The following is a 27,484-nucleotide window of genomic DNA, read 5'->3' on the forward strand; positions in this document are numbered from 1 at the left end:
ACTTAAATATTCAGTTTATGGATTATGCAGTTAAGTTACTCAAAGCGCATATTTTTACAACTCAAAATAAAACATCTTTATATCAATTTCATCCTCCCTTTATTAAAAGTCCTTATTTATGTTTCCGGATTTATTACCTCTCCGCAAATGTTCCAGTTACAGATGCCTCGAGCTTTAGAGTTTTGATGTCTTCGTCATAAAACTTGATTGTCTTATATTGAAGTTTTCCTATTAGCCTTTGTTGATGGCATCGTATCTCACTTGGCAAAAATTGGCGCGGCTTTGTTTCTCGCCCGAGGCCATTAGTGACAAAAGTTTCTCTGTCGCAGTCTGTTGTAGGCTCGATTTCCGAGTATAATGAAAAAGAAAGTTGTATTTATCGGTGACAGTTGATGTCCTAATGAAACCGTGCCTTCTTCGAAGAGGAATAATTTAGCGAAGCCCCGGTTTAATCAGCAAAACTCCTCCGCAGAAGTATAAATTCTAAACTTCTTTCACCAATGTCGGGCCGTCCGTCTTCGAGCTGACAGCACAACATTCGCCGATGATAAGACTAGTATAATTTATTTGCTCCTTTGGAATTAGAAACTGTTAAGGGTAAATATTTATATCCACTTCATGCTAATGGCTGCAGAGGGGAGTTTCGTAATCGCGATTAGGAGCAGTAATCTTCCAATGGAACCTTTCTGGTAGGGTTCGAATTGAACAGCAAACGAACACGAGCATACTACTTGCGTACTCCGGGCTTGGAAGTTATGCACTGTCATTATGAGGACATCTTTATTACAATTCAGGGAATTATAAAATGGACTGGTTATGTTCAGGTACTATTTATTTGACGGGAATATCGCGTTTTGTACCTTGTTAAAATATATGACAAATAAGCATGAAATTGTGACCGCCGGCCGGTAGCCCAGGACACCCTGTGGCTCATTAACATAAACAGTGAATTTTTTATTACAGCGGAAGAATTACCGTCACTTTAACCTGTTGCTCCTTCAAGCCCAAATTTGTTTATCGCAACTTAGTGTTTTAGTAAGAATAACGATTTTTCATCAGGTAATTACCTGTTTACTTTCGCCTATAGGTGCACTATTAAAACTTTAATTAAAATCAACTAAATCATTTAAAATTGACAAATTCGAGAATCTTTTTCTGACAACAAATTGATATAAATAGCTTCTATATTGCTCGTGCCTTCTAATTAGCTCTAATTACCAAGGTAAGAAAACTCCTTTGCTGCACAATAACACCACTTAACTCGATTATGTAGATAATTAAGCAAAGTTTAATTAAAAAATATAACTGATATTTTTATTGCAAGAGTCCTATTTGATTAACAGAAAATAACTGTGTGGGTAAATGAATATAAAGTGATATTTCAAAAGTTTTTGATATTTGGACGACTCTTCCATTTGCAAAACGATTTAACGCCGTGAGGTTTTTAATAATTTATGGAATATTAAAATTATTTTACATTACCAAAATGAACGGATTAATCATACGTGACAGCGTTTTAATTTTTTGCTTATCGCCCTTTAGAAATACAATCCCCATGACGCCACTGTTTTGGATTTAATTATGTTTTAAAATCACGTAAAAATACCTAAATAATTTATTTCAATTTCGCTGTTAAACAAGCATGAACGACTGATTGGCCAAACGCGCTGATATCGATGGCACTTCAACTCGAGTACATTGGCGTTAACAGAGTTAACTAGGGGTAGATGTTATATCCAGTGATTATTTATTGCTTCGGCTTGGAAGTTTTGGAGTATAAGATATATGGAGTACTGCTAGACTGAGCGAATCGCCCCCTGGCGTTAAGGGTAGCAAGTGCTTATCGGAAGGTAGCAAAGAAGTCTGTGCTGTTGCTGGCCAAGGTCTCGCCAGTCGGATTGAGAGTGGATCAGAAGAGTTTTGTGTGGGAAACCGGAAAGGAGAGAAGAGATGATTCCGGGAAGAGATTACTAACGCAAAGGAAGAAAATATAAATAAAATGCGAAACCAAGACTAAATACCTTAAAGCGCGACTAAGACCAAGACTGTCTGCAAAAATCAGACCAAGACCTGTTCTGTAAGTATCGTATTTCTGGTAAAATTGCAAGAACTAGAATACCTGCGCACTAAAGTTTTGCAAATCTTGCATTTTTAAAACATTTTTGCAAACCGTTGAACTTTGAATTCAATAAATTCCTATTTCGTCAAATAACGAGGTCGGGACACATGTGCATATTGCTGGCTTGGGGAATGTTGCAAAATTTTAATTTTGGTAAATTTTAGATCGTTGACCTTGCGTGATAGGCACTACGTAAATTTTTAATTTAAAGTTATAATTGGAAGGCATACCGAAATCATACGAACTAATTTCTTTCAAAAAGATAATACGAAACGTTTAGGTCTCTTGTTGAAACGCACTTTCTGGGTCAACACCCCCTGCAAACCGTTGAGATATTTCCCTCCTTACTTAACAATATTCAACGAATTGAAGGTTAAACAGGAAAGAGGGCGTTTGGTCTTCAGTGTTTTGTTAACCGAACCAAACTAATTCGTCACTTAAAGCAAAGAGCGATTTTCTCTAGCAGACACAGTAATCATTATCATTTTTTTTCTTTTCATATCTTAAAAGTAACACGAATTTGAATATACAATATAGCTTTTCACGTTGCTAGTCTATGTACCTATAGAATTTAATATGGTTGCCGACATGCATCGAGGTGCAATATTAACATCAGAAAAGCAGGAGCGCGATTCCTGCGTCTCCTGCGAGATACACGTCGTTAGTTATAGCCATGGCATGATTTAAGAGGGCCTTTAATGGCCCAATAAATAGTGGCATTTCAATACACGACACCGATCACGGCCATTTTGCTATACATTAACGGTTAGGTGGCCCGCCATTTGAGTCAGTCTTCGGCTTTTGCAGGAATCGCTGGTATGCAAGCGATATGGTTTGACGCTTTGGCAGGATGCACACTGTGAATGACAATTATGCGTCCAAGACCGTTTATCTCCTCTGCCAAAGCTTGATGGTATATGTTCGTGTTAACTGGAGGATAAGCGTTCAAGCCAGGTAAAAGGAAAAACTACGATGTTGACCTTAACATGAACTACGGATCGGCGTGTAGAGTTGCATGTTTTGAAGGTTTTACAGAGGTATACTTCGAGCTTTACTTGGGCAGTTTCTTCGTCAACCGTACCGAAATTCCAAGAGAGAATGCAAGTAATCGCACAACTTTCCATATTTTGGTTCATCTAAGTAATTTTGAGCACACAACTTCCGGGCATGCAGCAGATTACTCCCCATACTTGAAATTGTATGCATCCATCAAGTTTATTCCGCTTCTGGGCCCCATTATCGTCAGACGGCACGGTGAGATCGATGATATACAAAAATTACACAAAAATAAAATAAAACAAAATGTTGATATGGATCAAAGTGGAAGTTTTGATCTCTTGAAATCACTTTTCTCGACTTAAATTTTGAGTAAGTTCGGGTCATAGTAATTTTTACCGTGGTGAGAAAAAAGTGAGGTCATTTAAAAAATTGTGCAAATTTTGTAAATTTAATGTTTAATATTGAATCGAAATCCTTATTTTGGTTTTTATGAGTTTATTCTGGAAAAACAGCAAAATTACATTTCAAACGAAGTTGAACCTAAGTCATCGTCAAGTAAGAACCCTAAGGTCATTCGAAAAAAAAAAGGAACAAGTAAAACTATACATTCCTAAAAAAAATGAAAACTAATGACGTGTGTTTCCTTCTCTTGCAGCAGTGACTGTTTCAAACTGATGAGGCATATTTAAAATTAAATTCCGAATCACATTCTGGTGACTGTTGCTGCACTCCTACCATAACAACTCTATCACGTCCTGGGTAGTTCTTGGAGCTGGTGTATGCTTTCGAATACATCAGTCCAACTCCTCTCAGACATGTTCAACGGGATTCATGTTTGGACTAATTGCTGGCCAGTCGAATCGCCTAATTCCTCCCTCATCCGGGTATTCATTGGTAATTCTTGCTGCCTTGGGTTTAGCTTTATCCAGCTATCTTCGCCCGCAGTCATCATAAAAGCGTTAACTTGATCTTCCAGATCTTTCATAATATACCTGACCCACCTCGGAAAGGAAGTCGCTCGTGGACACAAGCCGGGGCACATCTCTTCCGAGGTCTTCTCCATACTCGCCCACGCCTTTTGGTCTGAACCAAAAATACAACCCATCTGAAACCAGTACCTTGTTCCATAATCATCATTTCGCACCAAGTGATATCGGGGAAAATTCCACCTTGCAATTCGATGCCGGCGATGCAGTGGCGGCCCTGTAGCCATCCTTCTACTGATCAATCCAACAGCACAAGTCTTTTTCTGGGGATCGATTCAACTTGAACTAATCTCTAACTTAAAGACACTGAAAACTGATGGTATAATAACTGTTTTCTCCCTGATCCTGATCTTCTAGTTAGCAAGTCAGTCTGCTGATTGCACTGGTGTATATTTTGTATAGAACATAGGTATTTACCGACAACTTTTGCAATTTCAAGCTTTCCTCGACCGACTTGCATCAATGCTACAATTCTTGCTATAACAAGGTCTAAAGGTATTATGACTATTAGATGAGTACTACAAACAGTACACCGTGAAACTGATAGGTTTTAGAGGGAAAAATCGGCATTAAACTGTGAAATATGAATTTGTAATTAAGTCGAATTTACGTTGTTTGTTAAAAGTAACGTATAACAATACGATAATACACGGCAACACGTGGCAATTAACAAATGTGAATTCCTCGAAATATAGACTGTCCACCGTTTATTAGACCAAGCATTCCTTGAATAATTTTATTTCAAAAATTATTTTCCTTCTCTTAAGTGACCCATTTTTTTTGCTCGCTAGTGTATTTCTATTAAGCCGGAAAGAATACGGCGGTTCAGGGCGTGTAACCATGCGGCCTCGCAGTTAAGTTTCCGAGGTTTCCCCATCTAGTAGATATTCACCTTTTACCGTTTCATGTCGCAACCTGCGGGATCACCTCCAGCGCAGCAAAGTGCCTCAGATGTGCCCTTTCGGTCCGCCAAGCGAAATGGTCAACCGGTGTCCATGTCTGGCTATGGAGTAATGAAGGCCCGCGAAGTTTCTCGATTCTTCGAGCTTCATAGCGATCAATCGATTTTTGGGACTTACATAGAGATAGCGTGCCGAGATCTTTTTGGCGTAAATTTCCTTTACAAAAAGCGGTAATATGAGATAGTGGAGGGGATCACTTTTGAAGTGAAGGGACTGCGTGAGGAGCCCTTCCGAATAAACAGTCACGGCACAAGCTGTCAATCTGAATTTCGTCAGGCCTTTCTTACGTTCTAAATATGCATGAAGAGCTTTCCGGTCGAATTTACCTTCCAGATTAACTTATCAAGCTGATCGTTTTAAATGTGGGTATCGAGTTAAAGTTAAAACTGTGTTATCGCACTAAGCTCATGAGTGCATTTTTCGAGGCCAATGTCACATAATCCGATTTTTGGCAAGTAGAACTGATAATATTCATTGATGCGATGTCAATTAAAGAAGATTACGCAAATTTTGTACTCAATATTATTGTTGCAATGCAGTAATTATTTTTTGTCGAAGTGTGTTTGTGGTTGGTTGGCCGGTAAATCTCCGAGCAACACATCCAATTATCTCGCATTATTTTGTGCATTTCGCCATTTTGCAGACGGCTTCGGGCATGAAATATAACGATGCCGATGCCGGGGCTCTTGGCCAGTAATTAAGCAATCTATCAGGTACGTCTGATACTCAACTGCGAAATGAATTTACGCTTTATCCATAATTCAAATTTATTAAGGCCGCGAAACAGTTCCTGACAGGAGACTTATAACTTGGGGAGCGATTGCCCAACCACCACAGGTAAGCTCGAATTCTCCCATGGAAGAATATGGAAAATTCAAAACGACGAGCGTTGTCCTCGACGGACGAGTGAGAGCGAGCATGGCGGCGCAGTTATTATTGACTATCTGTCTTAAGTTGTAATTTACGCCCTTAACATTCGGGGTGTAAAAACGGGTCCCAGTCTCAAACGCATATGAATCATTATGATGAATTAACGACAAACATTTAGAAAACACCCCTCGAGCGGAGCAGATCTGAAGCCTCGCCAACGGACTCCCGTTTTGTCCCCGACCACCCTTTATTGTTCACTTAGTTCACGTTAAAATACCGGGGATGAGCTTAGGAAAATGTCACCGAGAATTTCTTTCCAGCGATTGGAAAGTGAGTCTTGAGGGAACATTCGAATGACCAATAATCACTCTACTTTCTTGAGTAATGTTTTATGGTGGCTCTCAATGATCAGGTTAATATTGGTCAGATTAAAGGAAGTCTTCCAGAAGATCATTCAAAAAGCGTCTTGGTTCTGAAATGATCTTCAATGATTGAGCTTACACAAAGTCACGTTTGATAAATTTGCCGGAATTAGTTGCATTTCGTGTTCTTTTGACGATAAGCGATACATTTTGGTGAAACTGGTGGTACATGAAGAGGCAGCGTAATGGCAGGCTTCCATAGAGCAAATATGTCTACATCTAATAGTTTGATGAGATTGACTTTAACGTATGTCGTCTCGCTTTTTTTTCCGAAAGTAGCTGAATAACAGATTATGTATGATACGCAGATAACTCATTGTTTACCTAGCGAGCTAATCGGCCACAATGTTGCCATCATCCCTTGTTGTTTTCTTTATGCTTGACATGGAAATGAATGTTAAATGAAAAGCGTTGTACTGTTGGGTTTCGGATTTAAATTATGCTTAATTTAGGTAAATTTATTCTAATTTTATGAAATCTAGTTACATGTAGTAGTGGGAAAAATTCTATGGATATGGGACGGTTGTGAAATCCTTCCGAATCTGACGCTTTAAATTAGATATTAACTGGACCTTTGGGTCATAATAATGTACTTTCCAACCTTGTTGTGTAATGTGCTATTAATGATTAAATTTTTTGTTCCGATACCGTACAACTAACGACTCTGCATTAAATTGACTGGCAATAATCTGCACATTTTTGAAGATTACTCAAGGGCTAAAAAACATGGATCATAACAAGGTGAAATTAGAAAATGGGAATCCTTTTCTACACAACTTTTATAGCTTTATGGTAGTTCTTTTTTGTTATTAATTGTGTCCTAGATGGAAATGAACGTAAAATATTTATTTATTTATATTAATTATTTCATTTACAGGGTGCGGCGCAGAAACCAAGAGTTTTTTAAACGACTAGTACCATATCGTTTACAATGGAAAAATTGTGAAGAATTTTATTATATTTCATTTGTCACCACGGAAACATCGTGGACGTTAGAACATCGAATATTTGTTTATATTTGTTTTGTGAGGAGTGGTGAGTCTGACTCCAGTTCACCGTGGATGTCTTCACAAATTCGATATGAATCGAAATTATTTTGTGCCTGATCTTACGTGGGGTTAACAATCTATGAGCAAGAGGTTCAAAAGTGTAAAAAAATTCCCTGGTGTTTATGGACTCCTATACGGTTGCTTGACCTTTCCTTATATGATTTTTTATGGGGTTATCTGAAAGCATGTGTCTTCGAGGTTAAGCCACGCATATTGGAAGAATTAAAAGGAGCAATCCGACATCAAATCACCGAAATTTACGGTCACCTGCTGGAAAGGGCAAAAGTCAATCTTTTTAAACGTCTTCAATATTGCGTTAACGAGAGTGGGTAGCACGTGCCAGATTTAATGCTATGTTTATAATTGTAAAATGTCACGTTTTTGACCTTGTTGCTTTACTAAAAAAACAAAATACATATCGAAAACTAACGATTCCATAATTATTTGAAAAACACTCGATTTTCGTGCCGCATCCCGGATCAGTAGAAAAGGGCTATCGACCTTTAGGTCTTTCTGCCCTTGAAGATACTTATAAGTACGTTTATGCTTGAATTTTTCAATTTAGTGATAAAAATGTTCGATTAGGGTTGTGTTGGTGAATCGCAAGCAGATGTATTTTGTGAGTCTGGTTATGCAGAGAGGGTCCAGTACGATCCAGTTATGAGGGTTGTTTTTCCACTTTTCTTGTATACGTCTCAGTCTCTGTGTTATCGTTGAAATGTTTGTGAGTACGTAAAACATTTCGTAGAAAGGGTTGTATAGCTCTCGAACACAATTCTATCATATAGGTGAAAACCAGTCTGAGCCACACTGGTTGAAACTTAATTCGCCCATTGACAATTCTGAGATATCGATAATCTTCGATGTATTGAAACAAGATGAGCGCTAAAATCTCAATAAATGAAATTTCACTTGAATGTGCAAATTTACAAGTTCTGAATAATTTCAATATTGAAAATCTTAACTGAAAACGGATTAGAATCGGAGCGAAGACTGTTAAGTATGTTTTCTCGTTTGTCACAAGAGACAAAATCAAGAGAGAATACCATAAGAGGTTTAGTTTCGGTAATTTGATATAGAATGATTTTGTGTTCAAATAGTCAATTTATTATTGTATAATTTACTTGCAAATTTTTGAAATTTTAATTCAGACACTTTCCAGAACCAAATACCACTTTTAATAAGATTAAAGGTCGTTCGCGGTTCTTTACGCGAAGGTATTAAAATGTAGGATGGTATCAGAGTGGCTAAATTTGATTAATTAGCAGCTGTGGTTGTGAGTTGTGTCATAACAGCACAGCCACCATGTATAGATAATCGGTAGTTTCCAGGAATATTAGTGAAACAATATTTGCGGAATAAATGTTCCTTTGACGGCCAACAAACACGGCATAGACCCGACTGGTCGTGGCAGTCTCTGATTTACCGCTATTGAAATACAATAAGGCTGAGAAAATGATTTTTGGTCACTGTGTGACATACGTGATGTTTGCATAAAGACCGCTTGTTAAGGGTAAATAGAGCCGAACCTTAACAGTTCACCACTATTTGCTTTGACCTCGGTGTCCTCGTACATAATTTATTGCGTTCCCTAGACACATAGAAAGCGCGGTTAAGATTTCCTATATTTTTATATAGGCACCGTTAGCCAAGAGTTACTCAAATATATCGGGGCAATATATCTCGTGTGTCCCCATAAATCCCCCACTATACATTGACTCCTTATTCATTGAACAACAGTTTTATGGCCGCGGCGTAAATGATGGGCCTCTCTATCTGCAAGCCAGCGGCCTTCATCTGGCATGAATGTCTTGGATTCGCCTCTGAAAGGACCTTAAATCATTCCAGTAATGGCGCTATGAATCTTGACGTCCAATTGGATCAAATTAAATTTCCCTGAGAAGACTATGTGCTATTAGAAGTGACCATCAGAAGGGTTCCCATACCCCTGGCAAAAGCTTCACTATCACATTGTTAATTATGCGAGTTAATAACACGGTTTTAGGATTGTAAAGTATATTTTAGCATTAATTTATCGCCGTGGTGGCGGCCATTAAAAAAGGACCTAGCAAGAGGTTCGAACGAACGCCTTTACAATATCCGCAACATTGAGTGATTGCTGGGCAGGCCCAATCACGATAATGCTTTCTGTGATTTATAATATTATAAGTCCGCATTGAATTGTACAAGTCAAAGCAGGTAACTCCCCAGTCATAAATAACATATTTCCCTGCAAAACAGATCGCGATAAGAAATAAACACAGCCAGGTTAAATCTGCATTCTAATTAATGATTATGACGTACATTTATTTTGCTTGTCATTATAAATTTTATATTGTCCGTTCTGGGTCTGTGATCAATTTAATAAATAATCATAATTGCGAGACCTTTTTCTTTGATGGAATGAGAGTGATATTGTGGAAGGTTCGATGTACGCAGAGAAGGTACGTGATACATAAGCAGGAGAGCTTACGAAGAAATTTTCAGCTGGCACTTACTTTTACCCATTTAAGTTTCCTGTTTTTTTTTAACCCATGTTCTTGACACCCAATGGGACACACCTAGAGAACAAAATTAAAATTCTATGGCTTACGACCGCCAAATTGGGACGTAGACGGAAACATTAAATAATTAATGCGTTATCATAATATGGTGTGCCGTCTGAATGCATGCTCAAAGTACACTGTGTGTAAGATTTGTTTTTCAAAGAAATGTAAACAGGTGTACCACCTGCCCCGGCTAGAGGTGCCCCCCTTTTCCCCTTCCAACCCTCTCAAGCTACACCCGCATGTGCGTACGTCTTTGGCCATGTGTAGCACGATGTGTGTATGTACCTACCTACATTTCGCGCACATCCCTGATGAAACCAATAAGTAGAAACACATGTCGCCAGGTTGTTCGACAATATCGTTCCGTTTCTATTTAAACGTTCTGTTCCTTTTGTGGGCTTGCCACTGACTTTCCTTAGATGTTCATGCGCTCTAGACTATTTTATTATGCGTAAAAACAGAATTTAGTTTATTAGTGCACGGATTCAGTTTTCACAATATATACGAGGACAATTCTAGAAGTACTCGACATAACACTTAAAGAATTTTTTTTGAAAATATTTCATTATTTCTTAATATAATTTCCTTTGAGGTTGACACACCTTTCCCAGCGGTGTTCAGTGGCTTCTATACGCCGTTTATAGTAATATATATAAAGTATATACATATATGGTCAACATCTAGGGATATTCCAGATTTTGTCAATAAAAATTTTTTTTATGCATAAACCGAGCCTTGAACATACTTATGACAGTTATTTTTATCTTAATTTATCAAATGCCATACTAAGGAATCTCCATAAAAACGGTTTATAGGTAAACATAAAAAACGATTTAAAGGTATTCTAAAAATGAATGGTAGTATAAGGAATTAGTGAAAAGTCTTAAAAAAAAACATACAAATTAAAAGTTTAAAATGGAATATGTCTTCTCCGTGCATTTATGGTTGTCCTATAACGACTTTCCATGTTCAGAATCGGGTTATCCAAATCTTAATTATTAATATCATTTCAGGCCTATCGAAAAGCTTGGAATTACTGATTTCAGTCTTGAAATTCATTTTGGTTTAGAAGAACCGTTCTCTGAAGCAAATCCCAAGCACACTCGTTCGGGTTGAGATCGGGAGATTGCGAGGGGTAGTTAAAAACTGGAATATTTTTGCTCTTCCAGGAAATTTTTAGTGATTGTGGCAGTATGTAGAGGGGCATTATCATGTATTAAGATAAAATCTGTCCCGATGTTCTTCCTGTATCGAACAACAAGAGTTTCTAGAACATTCCTAACATAATCGTATCCTGATAAAAATCAATTTAGAAAAACGAAATTGGTTTTAAGATCAAGTGAAATTCCTGCCCACACTGTGATTGTACCTTCTCTGTGACTGTGAACTTCCGATGTGTATTGAATTCAATTTCGCGTATAAGGTGCTCTCTGAACACGTGCTCTTTGAGAACATGGATGCAAACCGAATCGAAACCCATTCCTAAATAAAATGCTTCTCCAGTGGTTCGGTTTCCATATCTCATGTTCTTGAGCCCATGCTAGTCGAGCGGCGCGATTCCCATGGTTTACAGGTTAACATCTCCAAAGCCTTTTGAAGATTAAATTACCTTCTCTAAATCTTCTGTAGATGGTATTTCTGGAATCAGCTACATTCCGAGTCCCACGTAGAAGATTAATTAAATGGACTGCAGTCACAGTATCGTTTCTTCTAGCTTCTAATTGGACATTACAGTCTATACGGAGAGTAGTCCAGAGAGAGATCCAGAGACGAGAGATAACACTCTGAGTAGTTCCCATGGTTTCGGTAACAGTAACTTACAATAGCCCAACTTCGAGCATTCCCACAGCTCGTAACATTTTATTTTCACTCAAATGTCGTCTAGGCATCTTTAAAATAGTGAAAACTAAAACGATTGAAGAACAATGATCAATCGGCCTCTAACAAAACAATTGCAGTACAATAATTTCATATCCCAAACTTAATATTATTTTTCTATATGCTGCATTTTTTATATGTACACAAGACTGTTTACAAATACCTCCTATCTGTATATTTACAGTTATAAATATTTCAGATATCATAACACGTTGCATATATAACTGTAAACAGATAGAAAAAATTTTATTGATGAAAATCTTCAATATCCTTAGATTTAGAGCATATGTGTGTATGTAATATAGTACATATATAAATATAGATATGTATGTCCTATTGATAAAAAGAAGCTTCGAATGTTTCAAAATAGGCATCAACCTTGGACTCCACTTCTTCATTATTGGCAAATGTCTTTCCGTCGTGCCATTTTTTTAACTTTGGAAAATAATCTGAGGGGGCTAAATCTAGCGAATAGGGTAGATGAGGACAAAGTTCGAAACCAAGATGATTGATTTTGAGCCATCGCGACGACGGAAGTGTGGACTGGTGTGTTGCTTTCGTTAAACAAACTTTCTTTTTCTTCGAATGCGCTCGCTCTTTTTTATTTTCCTCGCTCAAACGCTGCAATAAATTTTTATAATATTTTCCCTTCATTGTTTTTCCTTTAAGGAGATAGCCAATAACAATTATCCCACGTGCATCCCAAAAAACTGACGCTACCACCTTTCCTGCGGAGGAACGGATTTGCCCCTCCTGTGGAACCGACTCTCTCCTGTGAGCCCTTTGTTTTGACGGCTCTTTCGTTCCAGGTGAACCCATGCTTCGTCCATGGTTCTGAACCGACGCAAAAACTCGGCTTTACTGCTGTGAAACTTCGCCGAACACTCCCTTGGAACATCCTCACGGCGCTGTTTCTGTTAATTTGTGAGTAATGGCGGCACACACTTTGCGTACAGCCTTCTTGTATACATTTGTTCGGTCACAATGCGATGTATAGTACTGTTTGAAATGTCCAACTTCCAGTAGAGTTTTGAGTATTTTCATTCATATTTCTGAAGTGGTCAGACCTAAAGAGTAATTGGATCGACCACTGCGAAGTTCATCTTGGCAGCTCGCACGACCGCGTTTAAACTGTGGCACCCAACATTTTACAGTTGTTAACGAAGAACCAGATTCCTCCAGATAGAAATTTGACTCCCCTTTCATGTTGGACGGACTAAGACCTTTCAAATGAAAGTATTGAGTCTCGCATCTGTGACCATTTTCTTCGTGTTCACAAAATCGCTAAAAGCATTCACTTAAAACGGTTTTTACAAAAGTATATTACAAAAGTAACATGGATAAACTTTTAACAAAATGATGGCCATCTATATGTCAAGACGGGTACTCCTGGGACCAGCTTCGTAATTGGCGGCATTCCGCGCGTGCGCTTGCAGTGGCAGCGACAGGGAAATTTTAAGAAAATAAAAAACTGTCGGGAAATTCTCATTTTTGTTATACAAGTCAATCAATGATATCCGGTCTCTCATTAGGCCATCACAGCGTATCTCCGAGGATTTTTCGTTGGCACCTGTAATATATTTCTACCTGAAAAGCTAACACAGGGGCTGTAAAACCGCACTTATCAGTCTTTTACCGCTCCCATTACCCGGCGTTTAATATTTAACCGCTCGGCGCTGCGCTGACACGAGGCGTCTTTTTAATACCTAACTTTCATTAACGCCGTCTTATAAATCTCTATTGTAACGGAAGCGCGTCTAAATATAAGATAATATCCGAAGAATTATGTAAGTGTTAAGTTTTTACAAGCGCAGAGGAACGGTCTTTTTTAATTTACTTTTTATAACCTCAGATCCATTTAGGAAATAATGACTTTTCGGAAGTTTGTCGGCGGTAAATGGGGAATCGATAAATATGGAATCCTTCGTTACGTAGAATGGGATATACGTGTGTAGTAAGGGTTGTCTAGGTTTAACATGCGAGTGGCTGATGAAATTTTTAAGATAAGGAGAACTTGTAAAACTGTTTGGTCGTAAAAAATATTACAGCTAATGCCACGTTTGATTTCTTATCAGCTATTAATCATGTTAATAAAACTTCAAGCAGTTTGTTTATTGTATGTGATACGGATCCAATGTTACCACTGATATAGTACATTTCCGTCTTCGCCGGACGGTAATTGCAGCTGAGGTTTTCGCTATCGCGAATAATAAACGGCAGAAGACAATTAAATAAACTATGGAATTTTTAGTGTATACACATGAGTGGGAGGGGCGACGAATATGAAGTGGGAAAACAAAATAACGAAATGTAAATTTACCGTCAAATCCGCTTTACGGTTATTTTTCATCTAAACAGAGAATGAAATCGAACACAAATCGCCACGAAATACAGCAGATAATTGAAGAAATCGTTATTGGTTGCTTCATTTCTTCAATTATCCGGTTTATTTATATCCCCGGAGACCGTAAGAGATATAACGTCGTTAAATTGTGGCGTTTATGACAGTTGCCAAATTAGCCACTCAACAAAATAAATTTTTTGAGAATCAGAAGATATATCATCAAGAAAAACTAAAGATTTATTAAATAACATTTATTTTTTCAAGTCCCGTTTTGAAAGATATTTTTCGAATGATCACATTTTTCCCCGTTCACATCAAGCATTTTTGTTATCGTATATCAAATTTTATTTTTCAGAAGAACAAATACCTTTAATACCCTTCCATTCATAACGTAAATACCTCTATGCCAGCGAATTTGGACGCGCATTCACCAGTTAAATACATGATTTCATCCAGAATTTTAAACATAAAAAATGTTATTTAAAAAACAATTTTCAGTACAGCGATGAAAATAAGGAAGTGTCTGAACGGTAATTGGACATGGGTGGTAGTAGTAAATGTTGAGGGTTTTTCGCAAAATTCAGCAGTATTCAAGTTCTCCAAGAAAGAGGATGTTCGGTAACCCGATGACATGTGTTTCCATTTGTTTTTATGAGGCATGTGTGTGCAGCAGGTAAGCACATCCATCATGGTCCGAAGACCGGCATATGCGGGTGCCGAAACGGTGGAAAAAAAGGAAAGAAAATGGAAACAACAGGCAGGCGTTAGCCTCGCCATTTTCTGGATTCATCCACAAACTTTCCATTTCGAACTGGCCAAATCTCTATTTTTTTTTGTAAAAGAAGGTACACAACTACGACTAATGAAATTAGTGAAAATTGTTATTTAAACATTATCAAGAATTTGCAAAAAGCCAGTGCGTTCCTGGCATTAATTTTATTTAGATCTAAACGATTGGATTCCTGAAATTGACAGGACAGAGATAGGCGGTCTATCATATCTGCTGACAAAAGGCGATTGCTCTTAACAAGCAAATATTGGAAGCCATTAACCCGTCTCGTTCCCTGAAATTTATGCCCTCCCAAAAAAACTAAGCACTAAGAAGCACTAAATTTTGCTGATATCTTTTCGCCGATAATTTATATATTTTTGGGGTGTAACTTTGGCAGCCATCTCTACCCTTCGCTGCTGCTTTTCGCACAACAGTCATAATTTTCGGGCTATTTGACTGCTATATCTAATATAAATATATTAGGGAGAGCTTCATTTGAATTTCAACATCCGTATTACCGTTCTTCTTTAAAAACCAGAAAGCAGTCTCTGACTTAGATATAGTCTTATGTAATAAAAATGCTCTTGATTTTTGAGAATGTCGTAGAACAGTGAATCCTAAGGAAGGCTTAGCACACACTTTTATGCAAAATTCTAAAAATATCCACAATTTAAGAACAGATTCAATTTTGAAAACGATTTCTGTGAACTGGAAAATCCAATTTGAATTTTTTTCAAGTTTTATCCAGAAAATTTAAAACCACTTTTTCGTAATAGTTCTTGTTCGCTTTATAATGAAATTCGTTTTCGTTAGTGCTCTCAACTTTACTTTTTTAAATACTTTCTCAGTTATTTTTAAAGATATTCCAACAGAGTTTTTAATTGCGAATTAATTTTAATGTTACAAGTTGACATTAATTTAAATCTTTCAGAAGTGTGTTAATTTTTGCTAAATAAATAACATATGACAAAAGTACATTGAAATATAATTCTAATTAAATTCTTTTTTACAAAAATTATAAAATTGAATCGGTGAAATTCTTTTTTTTTATGTGTGAGGACTTAGTTCTTATCTCATTCTGGTTAGGACGCGGAGAACACCCATACAGCAACACCAGACGGCTGAATCAGTTTGCGTAAGTCCCATGTAATTCACTGAAAAAAGTCGCTGCTGTAAAACACTTACTGTCCACACATCTCCAAGCAGATTTAATAATATTGTTCCAATTAATTTTTTTCACATGTTTCTTTCCCACCCTGCATAACATAACTCAAAAATACGAAAATTAAATATCTACATTTTAAGAATAGCTTAATTAAATGAATCCCAAAACAGCACAAGATACGTAACGAGTGTTTGTATGAGATTGTGCCCGACAGCAAACAGGTAAAAATCGCACTTTCAAAATTCGATTTGGTTTGATAGTTCCGAGAATGTCGCGTCGTTTATGTCCGGGTGTCCCAGGACACACGATGACCGAACAGGAAACCGGGGTAGGGCTCAAATTGAACTTAAGTAAAACTTTTCGATACAAAGCGGTAAAAAGTCAGGGACGGACGTGCAACCAGACCGTGCTTGTTCTGTCCTGCGATTTTTCATTTAATTTTTATGGTAATTTCGGGATTTTCAAGTTTTGGTCAAAATTCACTTTTTAAAATGTATTTTTAAATTCTTGAAAACACCGAAGGACTTTCAGCGAGTTTTGTCAAGGTTATGTGAAAGGATGAAAAGCAAAACTGGAAACACCGTATCTCTATTATCGCATTTTAGATGTATCAATCTCCTAAAATCTATTTTTACATTTTCTTCACAATATTGTTCATCAGAAGCATCTCCAAAATCCCCTACCATAGAGGCTGAACACCCTTATGCATCTGGATTTGCCTCCGATCAGGAGTGTGATATTCAATATAAAAATATTTTATCTTTTCCCTGTTAGGTATAACTTGACCGATTGAAAGTCTTTCATTTAATTTGTATATCGGATTTCTCGCTCATAGACAGATTGTGATGAATGTGCCGCGCTCATCTCACTTAAGAAGAGTCATTGACGCGTTTCGAGATTTCAAGTCACAAATTTGGCGCTAAAATTCGCTTAATACGTTTCTTTTGGGCGGCAATTTAGTCGAACATTTGCAGTCCAGCCATGCGATTTTCATCAGAAAAACGAAACAAACATCGGCAAATTACCATTTCCCTGCCTGCTCTCCATCGCTTTCGCCTCCGGGAATTAGCAAGAGCCCAAAGAGATTGATATACCCCGACGTATAATCCAAACCATAATGTTGTAGAATGTATTCATTACTTCACATTAAGTCGCAAAAGTTATTTGTAACTCCCAATTCAGGTCCCTCTGTGTCAGTTGTAGGGGGCGCATCATCATTTACTCGTCTTTGTCTTTGCTTCGGTTTGTAGGGGTCTCTAAAATTAATTGGGCAAATTTGTCAGTTCGTGCATCACATATTTTTAAGTTCACCCCGGTTTTCGATGGTTGATTTCCGTCGATATCGTCATCCAAAAGCCCTACAAACTTTTCAATTGACGTCAGCTAATCAATCTGCCGTTTGATGCGCCCCGTTATTTCTTGAAGACGCCGCAAGTCTTCGGATGGAGTTTGAAACGGGTCTGACAAAGTGTGATTGATTGAAATCGATTATGGGAGCCCATCTACCGTTTGTGAAATAAAATGGAGGTATACCTGACTTTTATATTTGTTAGTCGAAGTCGCGAAATTAAACGTTTCGGTTTAAGGGATAACGTTGAGAAACCATGAAAATGGAATGCATTTGCGCTCTCCAAGTCATTACTCTAATAAAACCAGTAGCGAACACACTCACTATAAGTACCCATGCAGTAAGTACCCGACCTCGAGCGATCCTTTAAATCTCGGTACCACCGCAGCGTATGTTTGTACGTTGTAACCGCGGCTGTCAGCAAGCTATATGGACGTAAGTAGCGCCTTATTCGGTACTGAAAAAGTACATTAAAGTCGTGACCGAGTCGGCGAGTAGCAAGAGGAAGGTTCAATTTGAAATTCATCCTCCTCAGTGCGTGGTGACTCAAGATTAAGCAGATCGGTGATTCTGGAAGGAAAAAAATGAGGAAAAACGCGGCAGCTCCCTCGTTACAAACGTTAAGTCGCAGCATATTTTATGCGTAATTTGTCACGGACACATCCGCTGTCAAAATTCTTTGTTGCAGGATGGGAACGGCCCTCAAGAGATGCAAGCAGGGTCAGCGTTCTTGTCCATATGTCTCGTTACTTATGATAGTCATAAATAGGATGTCACACTCACCACAAATGTGCGAGATTAAATAATGACCGCTCGTTTGTCTTGCGTTTCACGGACTGAAGGATCATTTTTATCTTAGTTTGTGCGATTTTGGTACGCTCGGTGCGACGATATAATGATGCCAGATAAGGCAACGTTTAAGGCAAAGGTCGCCGTAAACCAGTAAGGCTTCGCAACAATTTAAACCAATCCGCAAGTTCATCAGAAGAGGACCGCGAACAATAGACCGCTGGCTTAATTCCTTCGAATACGATGCAATATGGAGATAAGCAGATACGGTTTTCTTTCAAGGGGCCCATAGATCTGTCAACGGAAAGTCATTTATGTCGTCCCCGAAACGATAAACAAATCGGTATCTGCGCATGCGGACTGCCCCTCAGTCACGATCCGACATTTGAATACAATAGGGCCGCGGTAAGGCGCAGATTTCACAGGGACGAGATTGGTCGCTGATGTTGTCCAGCCAGTACCGGATTTATGACCAGTACTGTTTAAACTGTACCTAATGACGACAGAGAGCCCACTCTCTAATTTTCGCCAATACTAATATACAAGTTTTAGGCATGAATGGACCATGCCACAGTTGATCGTTTTGAGTTACAAATGGAGCATAAATGGCAATATTGCACAGAAAATCATTGTTTCTGTTTCTATGTTGCCTATCATCGAATTTTTTTATATATATAAATATTTATAGAAAAGTCATTTAGGTAAATGCCCGAACACGGCGTTGATAACTGGATCATCTCCATTCCTTGGCTCGTGCGCATGCGTTGCAAGCAATGAAAGCAGCAACTTTATTTAGTTACTGTGCTATCATACGTCTTCTTGCCATAGAATGATAACAGTGGGATAGAGCCACGGGTAGAATTGTGAATTTATCTAGCTTTTTCAGGCATTATCGTCGTTGCTTTGGGCTGGTTAGATCAAAGTGCTGCCGGCTAACTGAACTTTCTACGAAAAATATATAGTCTGCATTGATTTTTTATACTATTATTTCAAAAACATAAACACGACTTATAGCAGTTTTTCAAAGGCTGAGGTCTTCAATTAGTAAGTGAAGTGTTAAAAAAGTGGGTGTCCCAAAAATCTTGATAGCTTTAAACTCTATTAATTTAAATAAAAGACCTTGTATATTCGGTGATTTTTTTAAATCAGAATGTTTTCGTTCATTTAATACTGTTTCTAAGGAGTTTATTATAAGAGTTAAAAAAATAATAAAAAAGGTGTAGGATTTTTCCTAAATCGCTTGAAAATGTTCAACATAAATGTTTGTGGCAAGGCCGCAAGAGCAATCGACCGTTCAAGTAGAAATGCGAAGACGACGCTGGGCAACTCGACGACACGTGTTTCTACTTATTGGCTTCATCAAGCATGTACGAGGATAGGATAAAATATTTCCGGCCTCGAAAATAAAATAATTTAAAATTGGTCGAATCATTTTATTTTTCCACATGGTCTCCCTGAAATTAATTTCAGTTAGCCTAACGATTCTTCAAGGCGCTATGCCGTTGCTATAAGAAGATTTGTCCAATTCTTCAAAACACACATTTGTTGTGGATATCACTTTAGCATCTGATCTAAAATCTCTAACTAGTAATATTTTTTGTCGAATTCAGGAACACACTGAAATTGGAAGGAATCAAATTTAGTGAATAGGATACACGTGGCAGTAATTAAAAATCTAACTCTTCAATTTTATCCAACACGGCACGAGAATTGTGACGTGGTGCGTAGTAGTCTGGATGGCACAGGACGTTCTTTTTGGCCAAACCAAGGCGTTTCTTTAGAATCGTTCGATGTAGTTCTTCTCAGAGGTGTGAATCATATGCTTCGTCCATGGTTTTTCCTTTTGCAAAATAGTCAATAAGAAGAATAACATTTCCCGTTCCCCTATTGTTTCGAATCTTAAAATACAACCGCCATAATCTTTCCGGCTGATAGAACAGTTTTGGCTTGTTTTGGAACAAGTTCATACTTTTCTGTCCACTGTCAGGACAACTCCTTAGTTCTCGACGAATAATGATGAATTCATGTTTCATCCATCATAATGAAACAACACAGAAAATCGGTCTGGTTCCTTTGAAATATATTCAAACATTGACGTGGAATGTTTCCGTGGATCAGTTTTTGTTTAGGCGTCAACAGACGCGGTACCCACTTTGCAGACACCTCTCTCATGCCTAAAAATTCATCCAAGATATGATGTGTCCGCTCTTTCGGTATATCCACAGGGTCAAACATTATCAATCAATTTTAATGTTCGGTCATCTAAGACAATTTGTTGCACTCTTTGGATGATTTAGGTGGAGATAACTGATTTTGGCCTTTTCAACAGTGTGGCATTTTTTGTATTGATTCTTCTACGCTTAAAGCCCGGAACCAATGATTTAATGGCGGAAAACAATGAAGATGAATTGCCTAATGTAGGGTCTAACTCAGGTTTCACTTCTGTTGGCGTTGAACTTTTGAGAAAAACTATTGTGTGACAACACACACTTGGTTTCTCTCCATTTTTGACAAAAATGTAATTTGTGGATATATATAAAGTGAAGACATTAAAAATACGAGTATATATATAAAAACGTTAAATTCGAAATGTCACTCGATGTATAGAATGATTTTAAAAAAAATTATATTTCAGTCATTATGATGTTGGAAACTTTCCATCTCATTCTCGTATATGCACAAAGTAGATTTACGCAGGTTATACTGCGCATGTCCGAGGAAAGACATACGCGTATGCGAGGGTAGCCAGCAAAGCACGAGGGAAAAAGACAAAGCCAGGAGACGGGGTGACTTAAGCCTTTTGTAAAAGTACTCAAAGTTTTCTCAATTTCGGAGATAAGTCCAGAATATCCATGGCAGTTTGATATGATTATTTGTTAAAATTTATTAAGCTGGAAAATGGAAAGTTTCGTGCAGATAAATATAAATGTAGGAAAAGTCAGTGCCGCATCTGCAAAAAAAGATTGGGCGACCTCAAGCAACTGGCTGAATCTGACCAGTCCTACCCTGAGCTAACCTGAACTATATTGCAAAAGCGCAATTTTGCCGGTCAGTTCCAATGGTTAATCCATGCAAATAGCGTTAAATTTTTGAAATAATTTCATATTAACTAAATTCTAATATAGTTCTAATCCGTTTTATGCACATTTTCAGTAAGTTTTCTTTAGGTAGTTTACTTAATGCAAAGTTGTTTGTCCGGTATCTACCTACATAGACATATTAAATATTATTAAAACTGGTTTGGGTAATAACAGCAATAAATTAATAGCGAGCCATAGCAATAAATACTCCAATATGAATCTTCTAATCGTAGTTGATGCTGATGGACGCGCTCCATCCCCCGAAACCGTGAAATATATTCACCACAAAATAAAAGTTATTATTAAAATTATAATTTAGTGCTTTTAATTTCTATATATCGTTATTTATGGAGCGAGAACTCTCCCCTTAATCCTCGGCTTTCTCATGCGGGTTTCAAAGATTGACTACAGTGATGCCATATTTCCAAATAAAAGGTCTTCTTTAGGACTTATCTCCTAAAGCCCATGACCGTATTTTGTCCATGTAATTTTTACTGTGATTAGCTTTAAAGAAATAATATACCCATTTTCTTGAAATTTTGAATGGAAAAAGTGTGCAAATAAAATTTGGCAACTACGAAAAAGTGAAAAAGGGACAGACTTCGTCAGCAACGTTTCACCCCGGACCAAGGAGTGACAGCCAACCACAAAGATCGGCCACGATTTATGTCACTGGTTCCTTTTGTATTTTACCTAACGCACCGTGCATTAGTCCCCATAAATCAATTTTATGGTTTTGTAAATCAAACTGCCTTAATGGGCTCACACGTTTCTCCACATCTCTCAGCAAAAGCGCAGCCATTATGCATAGAAATCGCCAAGAGCGCCGTTGAGTGATAAACGTAAAGCCAAAACTGCTCGAGATTTATTCGGATGACCTTTGACACCTCGAACGGAACTTTCATTATTCGTTTATAGTAGTGAGTTTCCATAATGAAACACTGTAAAACCATTAATTCACCACATCCTCTATAAAATCAAAACTAAGCAGCTCTGTTTGCGTTGTAACACCTGCTGTCAACCTGAAGCGGTACCGTGGGTTGACAAACGGGCGCTTCTTTTTCAAAGGTACCATTTTAGAGTGACGAAAGACCTAAGCAAATATCGTTTACGAGATACTGACTAAAATAAACAGGGCATAGTAGGTATAGTTATTCAACGATTGGGTAACTGAAGAGAATGGTTGCTTTTGATGTAGGGGTAAACAAAGGAATTTTTGACTTCACAAGTACCTACGTGTGTAATTAGACATTAAATAAAAATCGGTGAATTCTTATTTAAAAGTTCAGTGTCTGTTGAAATATTGTGGTTTTTCATGTAAATTTTTTATGGTATCGAATTTCTTATGTGAGATCTTATCCAATAGGCGTGTACCTTGGCTAGCTTACGAGGATCATGAATACATTGAACGCACTTAAGGAAGTCTTTATCCCGAAAGTAAAGTTTTTGGACAAAGAGAATGTAATATTATGGGTTACTGAAAATCCCGAAATAGTGCTTCGCGATATTGAACATACCACAGGTATACCAAAATCAACAGCTGGGTTTGTTTTACTCAAACAAAGATACCGTCGCTTTAAAATTAGAATTCGTCAGGGACTCCAACTCGACGATGACGAAAGGTGAAAACCATTTTGCGAATGGTCAACATGGAAAAGTGACCAACAATGGAATATTTAGCGAAAGCAATAGGCGTCACTGGTCCAGGTAGAATCCCGATATCTATAGAATTGCGCATCACCAACATCGCTTTGGGTTTAGCACGTGTGTTGGAATATTTGGCACTCGAATAATTGATTCCTTTCTTTTATAACAATTCTCTTACCGGCGAGAGTTATCGCATTTTATTTGAAGGGTATTTAGAAGAAGCCTTAGGGGGAATTCTCCGGAAGATGGATAGGCACTCACTCGGAGGATCCCTCGCCAGCCCGTCCTCCAGATATAACCCTGTTAGATTTTTTTCTTTACAGCTACATCAAAAATCACGTTTATCGCCATACTTTTGAGATGGAAAAAGAACTACGAAGGAGAGTTCTTGAAGCTTTTCGAACTATCTCTATTACAGCTACTCCCTTGAATGTGCCACTTGTCTTCCGTTTAGCGAGGTCTGTATCTATTATTGTTTACAAGACCCCCATGCTGGACATCTTTATCTTTATCAAATATATGTATATATCTCATACTATATGATGACCTGATATATTACTCACTTAAGAGATACGGGCTACTCAGCGAGTTTTTACTTTTTTGTGAATGATAAGTAATGTTTCATTGTACCAGATAGTATCCCTAGAGGGAATTTGAAGCAGAAAAATAACCTATTAAAGACGTCTTATCTTGTTAGATAGTAGCTTGGGCTAAAATTTAAAAGTACGCCAAAATCTGTAAGTACCCAAAAACGGTATATATCATTATTATCCACCAAACCTTTATTTAACCTGTTGCCTGTTGTAAACTCACCCTACAATCTAGTGTAAAAGCTGTTCAGATTGAATAAACTGTTGATCCGTGCCGTCGGCGGCATCGTCGGCGGCGTCGTGACAGCTCACTTAGTATCGCAGCCCCCGAATTTTTCGCTCTGTGTCCCAACAACACTGGCTGACACAAGGCAGCACAATTTTTCTTTCTTTCCAAGGAACTCCCATTCATATACTTACTACTACGAGAATCATTTATTTATTGAAGCCAGAAATAGATAGAATATTTTGAATTTGTGTTAGCTTTAACATCAAGAGAGTCACAACGGATTCTAAACCCCCGTTCAATGCAATCTTGTGCTTCATATAAATCACATTAAGAACTGAATTAAAACTAAATAATATAAATCGGATATTCTCAGTATCCTCCCATCAGTCGGTTCGCGGACACATAAATCGAGCGGACGTCAAAAGATGAATCCGCCCAATAGCGGCGAGCATAACTCACTGTCCAGGTTATTTATAAATCTCGAGAACTCCTACTATTTATGCCAATGGCTATCTGTTACTCGGATATATGGACCGGTCATTCTTCAGATAAAGCTACACTTAGGTGTTGTATATTATATCCCTTCGCCTCGTAACTCGTGTCACTGGGTCTCTCTTTTTTGTAGAAAGACAGAAGATGTTTTGATGTAAATGCACCTTTTAAGAAATATTTTCCCTTAGGCTTCCTTGAAATAAAAATGCAGTGGCACACATTACGTGAAATGTTCTATGTCCCGAAGAGACAATAAATATCCGTTCCCGTTATGTTTTCAGAATTATTACGTTTGTGGTGCCTCGAAGACATTCAGCCAAGTCACTCTCCTAGAACATATTTTATCGCATAAACTAATCCGGACTAGACGGTTCTCAAAGATGACTGTCACGTCATATTAGTGCAGTTTCTGTAGCTTTACGTGTTTCTACAGCCGTTGCTCTCGTTGTTCCTTACGAAACGTAATAGGAACTCTTTAGAGTGCATGGGCGTAACAAATATATACCTACTAGTTTAAAAGAGACATTTACAAATTAAAAAATTAGCCCTTAATGGAAAGACAAAAAAGGAAAATACAAGATTTGCATAATTTCTTGACACTTCTGGCTTTCGTACAAGCGATATTCTGGCACACAAATGTACGCATTGCCGGAAATTCGCGATATATTTTTTTATCAGTTTTAGTCGTATTTTCCCTGAATTGTATAATAAAATCTTGTCAATTTAACTTTATCTTCTATTCTTTCATTATTAACTATTTTTGCTGAATACAGTTTTTATCCACTAATAAATCGATTTTTTAGGTTTTTGCTTTTTGAACACCCCATGAGCATTACGATCACTTGGAGTAAATCCTAACAATGCGCGTATTATATCTCCCCATCATTGTTCTCTTTCTGTTTTCATTTCATATCAGTATCATCTTCTTATATCTGTGATGTTTTTTAGCAATTTTTGGACGCACCATCGACACCTATTTGAAATTAAATTTCTAGTTTTTTACTCACTAATATTTTTCCAAATTATAACAAATTTTTGACCACGCTCTTGGTAGCTGATTGGGAGTCGAGGAAGTATTAAGTTGTCTATTAGGTTTAGATCCGGGCGTCGGACTGGCCATTTTGTTGATATTCGACTCTGGAAGATATACCTGACGATAAAAGCGTCACGTATTAGAGCTGATAACATGATGATCTAAAATATTCTTCTCAAGGAAACTGCAACTCTCGACACCTCTTCTTGGAACCACCAAGTCCGTACGAGCTCCGAAGTTATGAATGCGCACACCATCACACATTCTTCACCAAAAATGAGAGGTTGTCCCGCGTTATGCTTTACAAATGTCCATCTGATTGTCGATGTACACAAATGATAGATGCCCATCTATCATTCTAAAAACAAAATACGGACACATAGTGACTGGATATAACATGTGTCCAATCAGTCTCTAATTAGTTAACATATTCTCGAGCAAACGATAATTGTTTTGTGGGAGGTGAAACTTTTTTCCGCCCACAAACCACAGTGGTTTCTGTTAGTGTCAAAAATATTCAGTTTTTACACTGCATGCTAATATTTAATTGAAGTTGGAAGACATCATGAAGTAAACAAAAAATCCTGGGAGAAAAAACATTGCACGAAACACGTGCGAAAAGATTTTAACCGCACACGTTTGCTGACTAAACTTCGCCACTGATCGTTCGATCAACTGCTCTCAACATCCAGTAAAATCGCTTTTCGCGCCTATTAGATAAATAACTATCGTTTTTCTTTGTGAACTCATGGGCTTCAACGAAAATTATTTGATAGTATTGTCATTAGAGATAAATAGTAATTTTCCTGACAAGTGCGGAAAGTGATGCTTGCCACAAGAGTTAGGGTCAATATTTATTCTGCGAGCATATTTTGACCTCACATACTCTATTTAATGAGCGGATATTCCAGTCACTTTCAGATAATCAATGTGGAAAGTGACCATCCATATCACGTCAACGTGACAATCTTGGCTTCGTCCTGCGACATTTCGTCGAGCCAGAATATTCATCACTTTTCTTCTAAATACGGTCTTGAAAAAATGAAAAATTTTTCTGCAATTTTCCACACAACTTTTTATTACGAACTCATTGAGGTATCGCAACGGGGGTATATCTGACACAAGAAAACCTGCCAGTGCCGTATTAAAAAAATTATTAACATTTTTGACAAATGAAACGTCACTGGATGAGACCCACACTGTCACGTTGGAGTTCACGAAGAACTGCATTGAATAGTTTTAGTATTTAGCTATCCATTACAACAATGCGAATTTTTTTTGTTGGAAAATATCGTTTTTTTTTTAATAACTGGAAAACTAAAAATGGTTCTATAGATCTCTTCGAAAAGCGAAACGGCTCTCGCGACTGCGCAACTATTCTTCTATTTAACTATTTAACTCTATTGCCATTTTGGAGATCCCCACGCGGGACGTCCCTGTCTCGGGCGCGCTGCATACCCCAAATTTTACGGTTTTGCTACTAGCCCTAACGGCACCGACCGGTCTTGTAGCCCCAAATTCATTTGCCAATTTGAATGGGAAATTTTCATACGATCCCTTTCGTTTTCAAGACCCCAACTATTCTCTGCAGTTTGGGGAGTAGAAATAAAATAAATCTAGTAAACAGAGAATTGACTACCCCACTGGCTCTGCATCGTCGTGTCACTTTAATCTATCATAACATCTCGTGATGGGCTGTCAAGCGCTTGTCTCGCCTAGCGACACAGTTTTGCCATGAAGAGGCGTATTGTGTCACTTTACGATTATTGTTCTAATTATTCCGAAAGGTGAAGCGACAGCGACACTCGCTGTTAAAGTGACGTTGCCCCTGCGAAGGAAATTCAGTTAGAGCTACGTCACATTCGAGCTGTGTACGCGAAACTTTTGACGGACTCATGCAGCGTTTTTGCGACACAAACGAGGATTTCTTACTTTAGAGGATGAGAAAACTGATCTAGAAAATATTCAGTCAAACGGAAAATTACTTACTTTCGTCCCCATACCCACTCATATCGTCGACACTGACAAAAAAATCCTGAGAAATCCACCTGTCCGGGACGGGTCCTTATTTTGGTGCTCGCACGCCCTAAGTGCAGATTGGATCCTTGAGGACTCTATATTGGCCACGAGGATGCGGGAAAGTCACCGACTTATTGAATTT

This window comes from Euwallacea fornicatus, chromosome 5, assembly GCF_040115645.1.
Source record: "Euwallacea fornicatus isolate EFF26 chromosome 5, ASM4011564v1, whole genome shotgun sequence".
Taxonomy (NCBI): domain Eukaryota; kingdom Metazoa; phylum Arthropoda; class Insecta; order Coleoptera; family Curculionidae; genus Euwallacea; species Euwallacea fornicatus.